Raw genomic sequence first — 17,764 nt, 5'->3', positions numbered from 1 at the left:
CAAGGCTAAACTTCTCTTCGGCCTATCATCCACAAACTGATGGCCAAAGTGAAATAGCTAACCTAACCATTCTCGATCTACTAAAAGCCTATGTAACGAAAGTAGATCAAAGATCCCAATGGGAGAAGTACTTACCTTTAGTAGAGTATGCTTACAATAACACTGTACATACTTCCACAGGAAAAGCACCTTTCGAGGTAATTGAGGGAAGATCAAAAAGTCCCTTGCTACTTAAGGTACATGGGAAGATCTTCGCTGCAGATGAGTATAGCCGAGACCTACAAGAATCTTTCCAAAAGATTAAGGATGCTATCTCTATCTCACAGCAAAGGCAAAAAGCTGCTGCTGACAAGCACAGAAGAGCCCAAGCCTTTAAAGAAAACGATTGGGTCTTGTTAAAGTTTCCCAAGGCTCGATTAAGGCACACGACGGGCAAGAATCCTACGGGCCACCAAAAGTACTATGCTAAACTAGCAAAAAGGTACTATGGTCCCTTCTAGATTCTTATGCCAATCAATGAGATGGCCTATCAACTTAAGTTGCCCAATCATTGGCTCATACACAATGCTTTTCATGTGAGCCTCTTAAAGCCTTACAAAGGAGAGCCACCTCAAGAACCAACTATTGAAGACCCACCGGAGATCGAGGACCACGAGGAGGTGCTGCAGCCCGAGTCCATTCTCCGACATGAAGACAAGGTATTAAGAGGCGGTAAGACTATCGGACGATATCTTATTAAGTTTAAGAATTATCCTTTTGAAGATGCTAGATGGATGCAAGGCATACAATTAAAGGATAACCTAAACCTTGTCAATGCTTACAATGCTTCCCAAGAGTAAGCAAATGTACAAAATGTTAAAAATGAACAAAAATTTTTGTCTTATAAGACTCTCTTTTTCTTTATTTGTGCACAAAAATGAAGTAGTATGCATGCTTAGATCATGTTTGTGGAGACGACGTCTCCCAAACACCAAGTAGAGCTTGTCACTCTACTATGGAAGACTGATAGGACTAATGTGCAGACATGCTTGTGGCAGCCTCAGGCTCTCAAGCGCCAAATGGACTAGTCATCCATTATGGAATGATGTCGTAGGGTAACATAGGGATCCTCTACCCGCTAAGAAAGGGACTCATGGATATGCTTTATCTTCTCTACACCATAGTCGAGGACGACTATGATTTCAAGAGAGAGGTAATGTCATAATAATCAATATCTAATTCTCCTAAATGATTTTCTCATATTAAACTGATCATTTAATGTGGGGAAGTGCCAAGGGAGAAAAAGCTAGAATATTGGTTAAGCTAGCAGACCGGCCACAGTAGGGATCCAAAGGAGGGAAAATAGGGATCCAAAGGGGGGGCCATCTGCAAAAGAGCCATGTGAAACAATGGGCCAAAAAGACCCTAAGGTTCAGCCCATTAAGACTTCCAAAATGCTAAGGTTCCAAAATTCAAAGGTTGTGGCCAAAGGTCAACCCTAGGAAAAATTGGATGCTTAGTGTGTGCCCTAAAAGTCTTTCTACATCCCTACATGGGAGGGGGCGAGCCCCAAAGCTAGGGGATGAGAGAGAAAGCCACACACACACACACAGGCTCCCTTTACACAAAGGGAATGAGGGACACATGTCAGCTCCCTAGGCCAGATGCCCACAAGGTGTGCCCAGTTCCTATTGGAAGACCCTTGAAGTGGACCAATGAGAATTAAGGTAGATTAAATCTAGTTTAATTAATTTAAAAACATTTAATAAAAGAAACCAATGAGAATTAAGTCTCCTAGAAGACTATTGGGCAGTCTCCCAAGGAGTCCAATGAGCATTCAGGAGCCCCATGGCTTGCCTGATTCCTATTGGCCAGGAGGCAAAGGGGTCCAATGAGAGTTTAGTTTAATTATTTAATTACCTCAAGCTCTCACAAAAGGGGAAAGGGGGACACATGTCTAAAGGCTATCACTTATGCTGCTTAATCCCTATTGGCCTGACCTGGGGAGGTCCAATGAGGCAAAGGCCAGACTTATTTAGCAGCTAGGGCTCACCCAAGAGAGAGGGGGGGCTGATTTTTGCTTGGCATTGACACACACACTCTCACACTTGACCATGTGTGAAGGGAAAATACTCTATCTCCTCCCAAGCTTTAATGGAGAGCTCATCACCTACTCCAAGCTTGTGAGATAGAAGCCTACATCAACACTCTCTTGGCATGTGGATGCAAATCCAACCAAGAGCCAAGCTTCAATGCATGCTCATCTTCTCTACCAAGCTAATTACTAAGCTAAGCTATGCTAATATGAGTGATTATGTGAGGAGATGTACTTCTTTCTCGTAAGATACTTCTTTTTCCTCTCAATCTACTCTCATACCCTGCTAGCTCTCACCATCTTCGAAGGTGTGTGAGGTCTTGGGTCTGAGAACGGGGATAATTCAAGTTGTGTTTGATTAAGTGTTTTGCTTGGTGTATGAAGCTTCCATCTTCATTGCACTAGCTAGTCTTGAAGGAACACAAAGAATTGTATTGTACAATGTCTCTCTTGATGGGAGAAACCATAATACAAAGCCTTTTGGGGGGGGGACCGGCTCCATGCAAATCCGGTCCTCAACTGTTGTCAATAGCTTAATTGCTCTCTCTCTCTTTTGAAAGTATTGTCGATGCTATCTAACTAGGTGTTATGCTTTTTTTGTTGCTCTCTCCACCCAAGCACTCTTGTAATTCTCATTAGGAATCAACTCTAATGAAATGCCCACTATGTTCATGCTAATTTCCGCTACACATAAGATTTTAGGCCATTAAATGTTACACTCTGATTGGTACAGCACGGCGTGCCATACACATCTCTGCCCTCAGTCTACACCAGTTTTGGCATCTGCTTCAGAAATGTGAAAATCTCTTTGTAGCAAGTGAGGAGGCTTCAAAACCCCATTTTCTAGCAAGTCTTGCCAGTTCTTAATTCCAGCTTTAAAGAGTTTGTGCCCTCTTCTGTCAGCAACAGCATCAGCTTTACCTACAAAAAAACCAAACCAGAAGGAGTCTAGCAGGAAGGAGCAATAGTTAGACAAGATTTCCTTTTTAGGTTTCCAACAAGCTTTAACAACATTTCAGGCATTCCACATTCTGCATACCAACTTGGACCCATAAGGTACACACTCCACTGGGGCCAGGAGGATGTCCCTTAGCTGAAGATTGCTCCAAGCCTTATAGTGCTTCAGCTTGAACCTGTGGATGTCCCTTTTCAGAAGTGAGGCCCAATAATCTTCAGAATCAGAAGCTCTCCAAATCCATTAAGCAGCCATTTTTACAGCAAGCATTTTAATGTTTAAAATACCCAGCCCTCCTTTCTCTTTTGGCAGACAGCATGTGTCCCATGACACTTTGGAGATCCTGGGATGATCAATACCTCCACCCCACAAAAAGTTCCTGGCTAAACTGATAACCTTGTTCAGTTGGAATTGAGCTGGGAACCAGCAAGACAGAAAAAAAATCAGTGAGGGGAGCAAGTAATGATTTAACACAAAGGCCCTGGATGAAATTGAAGAATGGTGAAATTGCCAGTATTGCATTTTTTGCTTGAATTTGTGGACAACCCACTCCCATCTCTGAGCATAAGTGACTTTGAACCCCATAGGGATGCCAAGCAGCCTGAAGACATGTCCTTCCCTTATTTGCATGCACCCAGCATCTAAAATGATCTGAGGGATCTGATCACTGGAGCATTTAAACCCATTTTTAGCATGGTTTATTTGAGACCCACTGGCTTGGCAGAAAGTGTCCAAGCAGTTCCAAAATTTCTCAACTGATTCCTTGTCATTGGCCATGATAGAGTTAGTGTCATCTGCAAATTGCTGAAGGAACAGATCCTTTTGAGCTCCAGGAATTTTTATGCCCTTGATGTGCCCCTTATCCAAGGCATCCTGTACTAACCATCCCAAAGAGTCAGAACAAATAGCATACAGCAATGGAGAAATTGGGCAACCCTGTCTGATGGATCTCTGCAGAGGGAAGGATTCAGAAAGATCCCCATTAATTGAAACCCTGGCAAAGGCATTACCAAATAAAATCTAAACAAATTTAATGAACTTCTTGTCAAACCCAATGTCATGCAGAGATTGGAATATGAAGTCCCATTCCATCTTGTCATAGGCCTTATCAAAGTCAATTTTGAAAAAGATGTAATCCAACTCACTGTTCTGCAAGAAATCTATGGCCTCCCACAAGGTGATGATGGCATCAAGAATAAATCTACCCTTGATAAAACCCTTTTTCTCAGGAAGGATTATCTGATGCATAAAGTTACTCAATCTCCTAGCAAGAGTTAATGAAAACACTTTATAAACAGAAGTCAGACAGGAAATAGGCCTCCAGTTCCCCAGGTCTTCCTTGTGTCCCCTTTTGTGAATGAGCCTGATGATGCCAGTATTCATGGTGGTAGACAGAGCTCCTATTCTGTTGGCCTCACTCCATATGGACAAAAGGTGTGGGACCAAGAAGTTCTTGTAAACTTTGAAAAACTCATTGGGAATACCATCAGAACCAGGTGATTTACCATCCTTAAGAGAATCAATAGCCTCAATGATCTCCCCCTCAGATAGAGGTTGGTCCATCTGCTTGGCTAGCTGCATAGGAACAATTTTTTTCCTAATGCCAGCAATTTGTAGCCCTTGCATTAGACTGGACAGCCCCTCTTTTAGGGGGAGAAGAAAAAATGTCAGAGTAGAAGTCCTTGGCCACTTGAAGATTCTGCTCATGAGAATCCACCACACAACCTTCAGCATTCTTGAGAAAAGGGATAGTCCTTAGATTTTATCTTTTTTAACAAATTAAACATACTTTTATCTGGTCTGTCAATCTTTCCTGCCCAAAAGTCCCTTGTCCAATGGAGTGAGGCCTTGGCAGCTAGGAGCTCTTCTGTCTTAAGTTTTTCTTTAAGCTCAGTCAAAAAGGGACTAGAAGGAATCCCTGGGTTTAGACCAATTTCTAAGGTCTCAATGTGCCTCCTTATCATCATCCTTCTGTTTTCTCTAAGGACTCTAGCTTTCTTTTTGTACTCAGTTAGCAGTTTTTGAGAAAGTTTCACTGCTTGATCCCAGGCTTTGAAAGCAGAAGAGTTAACAGCAAAAGCATGGTCAAAGTACCTTGTGATTTTATCTCTAATAACATCAATGCCCAATAGAGTTTGATCAAGATGAGGCCAACCTGCCCTATACATGCATATTTCTTTCTGGATCTCTACAATAACAGGTGCATGATCAGACAATAACAAAGAACTGTCCTTACTGCAGTTTACCTGCCATATAGAATCAAGGAGCTCAGAGATTAGGTAGCATCTGTCCAACCTAGCTGCTCTGAAACAATTGCCATGCTGCCTGTTAGACCAGGTCATACCAGTCTCTTCTGATACATCAACAAGTTTAAGTTTAGTGGCTGCATTATCCCATTTGTCTTTTTCATTCCCCTGTACTGCTTGTCCCAATTGTTGCCACCTGTCCTGCACATATTCTACCATATTAAAATCCCCAGCCCACATCACATGTCCAGTCATAGTGGAGAGCTCGTCCCACATTCCAGCTCTTTCTAATGTGGAATTAGAAGCATAGATGGAAATAACAGTAAAATCAAAAGGTTTATCAAGAGAAATAGGAACCCAGCTACCTTTAGCATATGATTTGACATTCAGAACCAGGTTAGCATACTTACCAGACACTCCAATAGTTGCTCCACCCTTACCATGAGAATGTGAAGTGGAGTACCATTTATATCCTGCACCCAACCTCTGAAGGTTAGAAATCAGAGCCTGGCCAGAGACCTTGACTTCCTGCAGACAAATAAAGTCAGGTTTAAGGCTTGTGTCCAAGAACCAGTTTTTGATAGCTTGAGCTCTGGTGGGATCAATGAGCCCTTTACAGTTCAAGGAGACAATTTTGATATTTGGGCACTTCATTTCTTGCTATTTTTGTTTGGCTTGGCCAGAGTCAGAGAGGCCCTGGTGGGATCCTTAGACACTTCCTTCTTTCTTTTGATTGAAACATTGGGAGGGATAGGCAGCCTCTCCACTTCCATGAGTGACAAATGAGGGTCTAATGTATTGATAGATGTCACCTCCAATTGTCCTTTTAATCTCAGATCATGCTCTAGAAGCTGAGCTTCAAAGAGAGTGTCATCATCCTCTTGATTCTCCCTGACTTGAGTGTTACGAATGGCCATGTCATTTGAATCTGAAGAGATAGTGGAGTGGAGATCTTTGTCCTCTTTCATAGGACTGTCTGGAGGAGATAATACCTTATGCAATGGATAAGAAGTAGAGTCCGGATTGACTCCCTGTTTCTGCTGAAAGTGTTCCTTGCCTTTATTTTCTGTTGTCTTCAGGTTTTCAAGAACCTCTGCATTCAATTCATAACTGAAAGGGTCAAATACGTCCTCCAAAAGTGGGCTGAAACTGTTTTTGTTCCTGGAAGAGATAGGTTTACTGGGCTTGTGATTCCTCATGTTATTTCTCTTAGGGACTGGCTGAAAATCATTTTTCTCCTGAGGGGGTTGAGAGGCTTGAGCTGGCTGGGGGATGAGGTCAGGGCAGTCCTTAATAAAATGCCCTTGCTTTCGATTTTATCACATTCTATGCATTGAAAAAGTGGAATTCCACTTTTTCAATTCCACAATTGAAAATTCAAATTCCCCCAAATCCCTTCAATCTTTGAGTGGAATTTTAGTACGCAAGGGCTTGCCTCGTTTCTCTTACCTCAACAAATATGTCGCCTATGTCTAAATGCTGCCCTTCAAGCCCAACTCCGCCATTTTTGGCAGAGTAGCCTCTCGAAGAGCTTCGTTTCTAGGAACACGATGAGCGACATAAGCACTTGCAGCCTTTGTCGAGCAAATAAGACAAAGGAAGCACTCTAAGAGCGCCTACCCATCCAATGCCCTAAGTCTAATCATTGTGTTGCATGCATTATCAAGCTCACCAGTTTTTAGCCAAAACCACTTTTGGCTAAAAGTGGTTTTGGATCGCCATTCAAAACCACTATTTGAGGGCCTGTGGGCAGGCATGCTTAACTATTTTAGCCTAGTCATAGGCTGATAGATAACTTATTTGGCGATGTATCTTAATAGTGTCCTCGAGGTTGAGGGGCTGATTGATGTTGCAATTTATATTGATCAATTCAAGTTGTCTCTAGGATTTATAAACAACACAAGCATACACTTCAAGGAAGAAGCTACCCCAAGTCATATTGCTCAAGGCAACGAGTAAGGCAAAGACTAAGTGGCCCTAAGATGCACCCACACAGAGTTAGGTCTTCGAGCCCCGGGGCGGTCACTTATCAAAAGCTTCCTATATCACGTGCGTTCAAGAGGTTATTAATAATACCTCAATATATGTACTATATTTACACTACGTGCCTATTTAAAAAAACCCCACCCCCCTCTGTATGTATACATTTTGATACATTTTGATCTTTTAATAATCCTCTCCGGTTAACTCACGTGATAGCATACACATTCTAAAAAGTGACCGCCCCGGGCTTCGAGCGAGCTCAATGGAGCGAGCTTTTTTTTTTGGCCACCCTCCCTAGCTCTCCTTCCTCCTCCTCCTTCCTCCTCTTGCCGCCCATGTGCCTCCTCCCTCCACTTGCTTCTCCTCCTTAGCCTCCTCCTCCAACATCCTCCCTCCCCTCCACCTTCTTCCTCCATCTCCTCCTCTAGCCGCCATCCGCCTCCTCCTTACTCATCCCTCTCCTATAATTCATTCCTCCCTCTCTCTTCTCTCTCTCTCTCTCTCTCTCTCTCTCTCTCTCTCTCTCTCCCTTTCTCCATCTCCCTCAATCTGCCTCATGTGTCCTCTCTCTTTCCCTCTCTCCCACTAAATCGTGCTTGCTCTCTCTCTCTCTCTCTCCCTCCCTCTCTCTCTTTTTCTCTCTCTCCTGCTCCTATTACCCTCTCTGTTACCCACTCCTCTACTAACCCCTTACCTCTCTCTCTCTCTCTCTCTCTCTCTCTCTCTCTCTCTCTCTCTCTCTCTCTCTCTCTCTCTATCTCTCTCTCTCTCTCTCTCTCTCTCCTTTACCACACTAATCCCCATACCTCCCCCCACATTGCAATATGGTTTTCTAAACCCTACCCCCCCCCCCCCTCTCTCTCTCTCCATCTCTCCATCTGCTCCTCCTACCCTCTCTCTTCTCCTCTGCCCCACTAATCCCTATCCCTTCTCCCACATTGCGATGTGGTTTTCAATCAAATTGAACCAAAAGAAAACAATTACTCTGAGTTGGTGCATGTTCATGCTATCGCATGCTAAAATCATTTAGGCTACAATGTTCGCTCTCTCTCTCTCTCTCTCTCTCTCTCTCTCTCTCGTGTGCATATCTAAAACCAATAGATTAAAACAAAGATAGAGAGTGGAGACTAATAAATGACCCAAATAACTTTATTTATTTGATGACGTTGAGTTACATAATATAACAGCTAAACATTGTTGTGTACACAATAGTCTTGGTCCCCTCATCACATGTACAGATCTAAATCCAAATAGATTAAAACAAAGATATAGAGTGGCGACTAATAAATGACCCAAATATCTTTATTTATTTGATGATGTTGACTTACAATATAACAGCTAAACATTGATGTGTACACAATTATCTTGGTTTCCTCATCACTTTTTAGGATGTGCCATGACCGCAATCTCCTCCAAGACCATGTGTCGCCTCCGTTGTGTGCTCAACTTCCCCACCATGCGTTGCAGAAACTACAATCAAACTTTGGTTAGGGACAATGCTCTTAGCAAAAACTACATTAATACTGAAAGTTTACTAAGAAGTCTTAGAAGACAGTATTTGAAACCAATCACTTATTAAATGAAGCCGATGAGATACATTGCGTACCCTATTTGAAAGGCGTGTTCTTGATATAATCCGATGCTAACCCAGGATATGCATGAAGACCTTCTAGATATGGGAGTAAATTCATGAGGAGCACATTGTCGTTGCTCGCTCCATCGTAACTCCTTATTGTGACAAGCGTATATGATGGGTTTTCGATTGCCTTCTGAGGATTGTCATCTACTAGAATGGTGTCCAAAGGGTCCGTGATGTATGAGGCAACCAATTTAGATCTAAAGTTCTTCACAAACAACAAATTGAATTTTGTGTGCTTGTCTTCGCATTTCCTCTCTTCACAATGTCCTTGATGCATGCGAAACTTGAAAAATGTCTCACCATACCCAGCCTCTTTGTACTTACTCTTAATTAGATTGATAATGGGGGTGAGATTTTGCTCTTGCATGGAGCTCCAAACCCCTACATCGAAAAGCTCAAACATCACCCTCAGCAATAGCAATATCCCAGCTCGCAATGACACACCCATTCGCCCTACATTATGAATACGCAGCGTGGGAAGGAGCACTTTCCCACCGCCATCGTTTCAATAGGACACCGTTAAAATCGAACACTATGAGTTTCGTTTTGGCATGGCAAGAAGGAAGTGTGCCTGTGCCTTCACGACGATCAATTATCAAATGGATCTTACTTAGCATCATATTAGGAGGGATACATAATTCCCATTTCACACTACTCGAGGAAAAAAGACACTTATTATTACATAGATGTTGTAATTCTTCCATTGACTCTTGTCTATCTAGCAATAGTACCCATTCGCAGCCTCGGACGTGCAAGAAGACCGCAACCAGCATACATTTGTAATACTACATTACCCTCCTCTGTATAGAAAGAGAGTATCTTCTCGTGTAAAGTTGGACTTCTCTCCATGCCCCCTGCAGAGATATCATCATTCTAAATGCATGTCTGGAAATTTAGATAAGCAAATACAATGGAGGTGAAATTCTTGAGAACTCACGGCACACCTCGCCAAGGAGAGCCATCCGTTTTGAGTTGCCAATGACTGGCGTTGTAGTAATCACAGATAATGTCCGAATCAGGCTTTCGATTCAATCTGTAGGCACCAATTTTGTGGAATACAACGATTTTCAAGCATCGCATCTGTGGGACTTAAGAGTCATAATGAGGACACACTCTATCACACACTAATTTTCCAAACCAAGCAAGTAGTTTTACCTACCGCAACACCACCATGAAGGCTGAATGGAGTAGCACACAGGACGATAGTTGTTTGGTCAAGATAGTACCCATTTTGATTTGCTAAGCTCATTAATGCACATGCATGTTCTCGACCGCATAACAACACCAGATTTCCCTTCTCATCAAGATACTGCCTGGCAATACCAAAGACATTCTAGATTTGATTGAGTTCGAAATGGTTCCATTTGGGGATACTGGGTAATACTATCCCGACGACACTTTTGTTGGTTGGTAGATGACAAAATATTGCATTGCAACCTGCATTTTTTGTCCCGCCTCGCACCCGAAAGCTTCGCCTAGCTACTATAGCAATATTTGTGAGTAGGGCACCTACATCTCCCTTGCCCGTCTCGTCAGCTGCTCCCATAGGATCAATAGCTAAAACCACAGGATATGATTTTAAAGAAATGAATATCCAGTTAGTAAGGTGAGATAGTAATACCAGGAGTACCTCAGGTTGTTAGCATACCAGAACTATGTGCCATTGAATTATGCACTTCATCGTGAGGTGGAGTGTTGCATTGCACCATGACATCTGGATATAACAAACAGGTAAGTGATTGTATTTTATATACTTAAACATATCTTCTCTTTGTTGCTAGACACCTGCTCACCTCCAACAAGAAGAGCAGGCTCTCCACGGTGATCAGTCTCTGCTACAGTAGACAATATTGTTGAAACTTCGGTTAATGTGCCATTCGCATCATCTGTATCCACCCACTAGAATAAATACCTTGCTTACTGCACAACATATACCACAATCAATCATTCTATACTTATTAGGTAGACCGATAATTGTTGGCATTTCCTTAGAGCGTATGGCATCCTGCAATCCTTCACTTTTAGTGGACGCCTGGCGGTGTATATGAGCAGGACCTATATTAATTCCAATCTCTGTGCACTGTCTTTGTGCCTGCTCATGTGCCTCGTCATGCGGAGGAAGAACATGAGGCTCTGAAGTGGTATGAGATGCTAGTGGCGCTTGTTCAGGCTCTGGGACATGACTATGAGCTTCTGATGGCAATGGTTCTTGTTGTTGTTGGGGAGGTATCGAGGAGTATTTGGATGGTTCAGACTCTTGATATGTTGTGGAACTATTAGGAGCTTGAATGTTCCCCTGTATACCCACAGATTCCATGGGTACTTGGGTTGGAAAATGAGGTGGCTCGATTAATGTGCCTTGGTTCTCTAGGCTTCTTGGTGGCTTCAGCTACTGTACCCATGGCTCGAATACCATTAATTGCAAGGAATAGAAGAGAGGGTGTTTCAACACCAAAACAACACCGGCTCTTGTCAAGCTTCTAACAGCTCAATAGTGGTTAAGCCGTAGGAAAGCCCCGTAGGACTCCACTATTAAGACCATAGCTCTCGACGGTGATGCCCCGTTAACTGCACGAAGGCAGGCGCACTGCAAGGCTGAAAAATCCCTATTCTATTTACTCACAGACAATTAATAATACCAACCATTTATAGCTAGCTTGAGGACCTCCCTTCTTGAGCAAGAAAAGAGAAACCTTGTGCTTTGATACCAATGTAACATTTAATGGCCTAAAAACTTGTGTGTAGCGGAAATTAGCATGAAGATAGTGGGCATTTCATTAGAATAGATTCCTAATGAGAATTACAAGAGTGCTTGGGTGGAGAGAGCAACAAAAAGCATAACACCTAGTTAGATAGCATGAACAATACTTTCAAAAGAGAGAGAAATTAAGTTATTGAAAACATTTGAGGACCAGATTTGCAAGGAGCCGGTCCCCCCTCCAAAAGGCTTTGTATTATGGTTTCTCCCATCAAGAGAGACATTGTACAATACAATTCTTTGTGTTCCTTCAAGACTAGCTAGTGCAATGAAGATGAAAGCTTCATGCACTAAGCAAAACACTTAGCAAACACAACATCAATTATCCCCGGTCTCAGACCCAAGACCTCACACACCTTCGAAGATGGTGAGAGCTAGCAGGGTATGAGAGTAGATTGAGAGGAATAAGGAGTGTATTACGAGAAATATGTACATCTCCTCACATAATCACTTATATTAGCATAACTTAGCTTAGTAATTAGCATGGTAGAGGAGATGAGCATGCATTGAAGCTTGGCTCTTGGTTGGATTTGCATCCACATGCCAAGAGTGTGTCGATGCAGGCTTCTATTTCACAAGCTTGGAGTAGGTGATGAGCTCTCCATTAAAGCTTGGGAAGAGATAGTCTTCTTTACTTCTCACATAGACTGTGTGAGAGAGTGTGTGTGATTATGCCTTGAAAAATCAGCCCCCTCTCTCTCTTGGGCGAGCCCTCTTGCTATTTGCTCTTGCTCTACCCTCATTGGACCTCCCTAGGTCAAGCCAATGACTATTAAGCAGCATAAGTGATAGCCTTCTGACATGTGTCCCCCTTTCCCCTTTTGTGAGAGCTTTAGGTAATTTAATAATTCAACTAAACTCTCATTGGACCCCTTTACCTCATGGACAATAGGAATCAGGCAAGCCATTGGGCTGTTGAATGCTCATTGGACCCCTTGGGAGACTGTCCAATAGTCTTCTCGAGGACTTAATTCTCATTGGTTCTTCTATTAAGTGTTTTTAAATTAATTAAGCTAGATTTACTCTAGCCTAATTCTCATTGGTCCACCTCCAAGGCCATCCAATAGGAATTGGGTACACCTTGTGGGCATCTGGCCTAGGGAGCTGACATGTGTCCCTCATTCACTTTGTGTAAAGGGAGCTTGTGTGTGTGTGTCGCTTTCTCTCTCATCCCCTATATGCAAGCCTTGCCCCCTCCCAAGTAGGGATTGCAAAGACTTTTTTGTACACACACAAAGCATCCAATTCCCTTAAGGTTGACCTTTGGACACAACCTTTGAATTTTGGAACCTTGGCATTTTGGAAGTCTTAATGGGCTGAACCTTAGGGTCTTTTTAGCCCATTGTTGCACATGGCTCTTTTGCAGATGGCCCCCTCTTTGGATCCCTATTTTCCCTCCTTTGGATCCCTATTGTGGCTGGTCTGCTAGCTTAACCAATATTCTAGCTTTTTCTCCCCTGGCACTTCCCCATATTAAATGATCAATTTAACATGAGAAAATCATTTAGGAGAATTAGATATTGATTATTATGACAGAGGGTACTAACATGGCCACCAAACAGGCATTTTACAGGTATGTAATCTTGTCCTAATTGATTCCTAAACCCTAAACAATTTGGGTGGTTGACAATAAGTATATTTTGGCAAACATATACCAGATGGGTGCGGAACATGGGTTGGACAGATAGAGTTTGAATTACAAAAGAGTGGCTCAATGTGAAGCACACTGCATGCATGTATACGGAAGAACAACGTGCAACATTGTGGCAAAAAAAAGTCTCTGTTGAGTGTCCTCTTCGCATTGACTTTGCAAAGGACACATTCCCACCCAACGAGCGGGAGCAGTTCAGGGAGGCAGAGACTGGCAGAGTTCAAAGACAGCAAGAAGAGGTAAAATCATACAAAGACATAGTTAAACTATTTTCAAGTCATGTAAGGATTTAACTGCAACCGGTGAAATAAATTTTGCCAGGGTAAGTTTCTAAAGGGGTAAAGAGGAGTAGCAACTAGGGCTTGACGTGCCCAAGTACACCTAAAAAGTTTACACATAAAAGTTGTTAGAATGGCTAACAATAGTAAAGAGAGTGAAATTAATGTTGATAACTTTGATTTTGCTAATGAGCAAGCTACTAATGATGCTCCGATGCTTGTTAACTATCTTGTTTCTAGGCTTCAACAAGCCATGGGAAATCCACCTCTCCAAAGTGAAGTGCAACGGCAGCTCCATGCTCACGGGATTCTCCAAGCTCACCACCATGATGAGAGAACACCTAGGAAGCCTCCTTGCGAGACTCCCAAAAGAGGTCTCTCTCCGATTCGGGAAGAAGAAGAGAATCCATATGAAGGGCTCAAGAATTTACTTCTTGATGATGCATCTCCTTCCCAAAGGAGAACTCAAGAGCCTCCATCAAAGGACGAGAAATAAGTGAGTCTCCCGCCACCTCGGCGGAGATGGCTCCACGAAGACGGCGGGCTAAACTCTCTCCATCACCACCAAAGCGGAGAAGACCATCGCACTCTTCTCAACATCATAATTCAAAGAGGGATGATAAAAATCAAGAGAAGAAAAAGGCGAGAAAGATGACACCCTCTTCTCCATCTTCTTCATCCTCTTCCTCTTATGAAAGTGATGGTGAAGACGACGAAGATCAAGACAAGAAAAAGGCGAGAAAGAGGTCACCCTCTTCTCCACCTTCTTCAAATTCTTCACCTTCTGAAGAAAGTGATGGTGTTGAAGAAATTCAAAGAGGGAGGGAAAAGCATCTCTTTCCTTACCTATGATGGTACCTTTGGTGCTACGGACAAAGTCTTGGCCTTTATCCAACAGTTCGATGCGGCGTTTGGAGATGAGGGCTTCACGGAGTCCTCTAAGCTACGCCATGTAGCTATGCACTTTCAAAAGTCCGCCAGGCAATGGTGGTCTAGCCTACGAGCCAACGGTGAAGCTCCACGAACATGGAAAGCTTTAAGAGCTTCCATTATGAAGCAGTTTTTGGCCACCGATGCCAAAGACAAAGTACTCACCAAAGTCTTAAGTACTTCATGACGCAGACCAAGCTCTCCGACAAAAAAATGAGGTGGGCAAATTTACTTTCGCAATTTCATTTTCATATTGCTCACATTGCTGGCAAGCATAATCAAGTAGCTGATGCACTCTCAAGACGGCCGAGAGTGAATGCGGTTTCCATAGCAACTCACAATGATCTATCTTCAATGATAGATGAGTATGCTATTGATCCCGATTTTAGAGATGTGATTTCAGCCCTTGCATTAGGGAAGAAAGAAGAACCATTTACTTTACAAGATGGTTATCTTCTCTACGGCAATATACTATGTGTTACTAACTCACTACGTGAGAAAGTAATGTATGAATCTCATGCTCCACCTTATGCGGGGCATAGAGGGATTCAGTCTACCTTAAAGGGAATTGAAACATATTTTTATTGGCCTACCATGAAAGTGAACATACAAGAGTATGTTTCTAAATGTGTGGTATGCCAAAAGACAAAATTTGATATAGGGAAGCAACTTGGATTGCTTCAACCTTTGCCAATCCCTAATTCACCATGGGAGAGCATATCCATGGATTTCCTAAGTCTATCCATGGGAATACGGGAATATGGACGATAGTAGACAGGTTCAGTAAACAAGCTCATTTTATACCTGTCAAGACTATCAAAGCCCATCAAATGGCAACCCTCTCCATTTCACAAATTTTCAAGTACCATGGCTTTCCAATGTCCATAGTGTTGGATAGAGATCCTAGAATGACCAGTAATTTCTGGAAGGGTCTCTTTGAGAATTTAGGGACAAGGCTAAACTTCTCTTCGGCCTATCATCCACAACGGATGGCCAAAGTGAAATAGCTAACCTAACAATTCTTGATCTACTAAAAGCCTATGTAACGGAAGTAGATCAAAGATCCCAACGGGAGAAGTACTTACCCTTAGTGGAGTATGCTTACAATAACACTGTACATACTTCCACGCGAAAAGCACCTTTCGAGGTAATTGAGGAAAGATCAAAAAGTCCCTTGCTACTTAAGGTACATGGGAAGATCTTCGCTGCAGATGAGTATAGCTGAGACGCACAAGAATCTTTTCAAAAGATTAAGGATGCTATCTCTATCTCACAGCAAAGGCAAAAGGCTGCTGCTGACAAGCACAAAAGAGCCCAAGCCTTTAAAGAAAATGATTGGGTCTTATTAAAGTTTCCCAAGGCTCGATTAAGGCACACGACGGGCAAGAATCCTACGGGACACCAAAAGTACTATGCTAAACTAGCAAACAGGTACTATGGTCCCTTCCAGATTCTTAGGCCAATCAATGAGATGGCCTATCAACTCAAGTTGCCCAATCATTGGCTCATACACAATGCTTTCCATGTGAGCCTATTAAAGCCTTACAAAGGAGAACCACCTCAAGAACCAACTATTGAAGACCCACCGGAGATCGAGGACCAAGAAGAGGTGTTGCAGCCCGAGTCCATTCTCCGACATGAAGGCAAGGTACTAAGAGGTGGTAAGACTATCCGACGATATCTTATTAAGTTTAAGAATTATCCTTTTGACGATGCTAGATGGATGCAAGACATACAATTAAAGGATAACCTAAACCTTGTCAATGCTTACAATGCTTAAACCTTGTCAATGCTTACAATGCTTCCCAAGAGTAAGCAAATGTACAAAATGTTAAAAATGAACAAAGTTTCTTTTGTCTTATAAGACTCTCTTTTTCTTTATTTGTGCACAAAAATGAAGTAGTATGCATGCTTAGATCAAGTTTGTGGAGACGACGTCTCCCAAACACCAAGTAGAGCTTGTCACTCTACTATGGAAGACTGATAGGACTAATGTGCAGACATGCTTGTGGCAGCCTCAGGCTCTCAAGCGCCAAATGGACTAGTCATCCATTATGGAATGATGTCGTAGGGTAACATAGGGATCCTCTACCCGCTAAGAAAAGGACTCATGCATATGCTTTATCTTCTCTACACCATAGTCGAGGACGACTATGATTTCAAGAGAGAGGTAATGTCATAATAATCAATATCTAATTCTCCTAAATGATTTTCTCATATTAAACTGATCATTTAATGTGGGGAAGTGCCAAGGGAGAAAAAGCTAGAATATTGGTTAAGCTAGCAGACCGGCCACAGTAGGGATCCAAAGGAGGGAAAATAGGGATCCAAAGGGGGGGCCATCTGCAAAAGAGCCATGTGCAACAATGGGCTAAAAAGACCCTAAGGTTCAGCCCATTAAGACTTCCAAAATGCTAAGGTTCCAAAATTCAAAGGTTGTGTCCAAAGGTCAACCTTAAGGGAATTGGATGCTTTGTGTGTGTACAAAAAATTCTTTGCAATCCCTACTTGGGAGGGGGCGAGCCTTGCATGTAGGGGATGAGAGAAAAAGCCACACACACACACACACACACACACACACACACACACACACACACACACACACAAGCTCCCTTTACAAAAAGGGAATGGGGGACACATGTCAACTCCCTAGGCCAAATGCCCACAGGGTGTACCCAATTCCTATTGGATGGCCTTGGAGGTGGACCAATGAGAATTACGCTAGAGTAAATCTATTTTAATTAATTTAAAAGAATTAAGTCCTCTAGAAGACTATTGGACAGTCTCCCAAGGGGTCCAATGAGCATTCAACAGCCCAATGGCTTGCCTGATTCCTATTGTCCATGAGGTAAAGGGGTCCAATGAGAGTTTAGTTGAATTATTAAATTACCTAAAGCTCTCACAAAAGGGGAAAGGGGGACACATGTCAGAAGGCTATCACTTATGCTGCTTAATAGTCATTGGCTTGACCTAGGGAGGTCCAATGAGGGTAGAGCAAGAGCAAATAGCAAGAGGGCTCGCCCAAGAGAGAGAGGGGGCTGATTTTTGCAAGGCATAATCACACACACACACTCTCACACGGTCTATGTGAGAAGTAAAGAAGACTATCTCTTCCCAAGCTTTAATGGAGAGCTCATCACCTACTCCAAGCTTGTGAGATAGAAGCCTACATCGACACACTCTTGGCATGTGGATGCAAATCCAACCAAGAGCCAAGCTTCAATGCATGCTCATCTCCTCTACCATGCTA

The sequence above is a fragment of the Adiantum capillus-veneris genome, chromosome 13 (assembly GCF_014529385.1).
Source record: "Adiantum capillus-veneris isolate H3 chromosome 13, ASM1452938v2, whole genome shotgun sequence".
In the NCBI taxonomy this organism is placed as follows: domain Eukaryota; kingdom Viridiplantae; phylum Streptophyta; class Polypodiopsida; order Polypodiales; family Pteridaceae; genus Adiantum; species Adiantum capillus-veneris.
The sequence above is the reverse complement of the archived record's forward strand: the minus strand, read 5'-3'. Positions refer to the sequence as shown.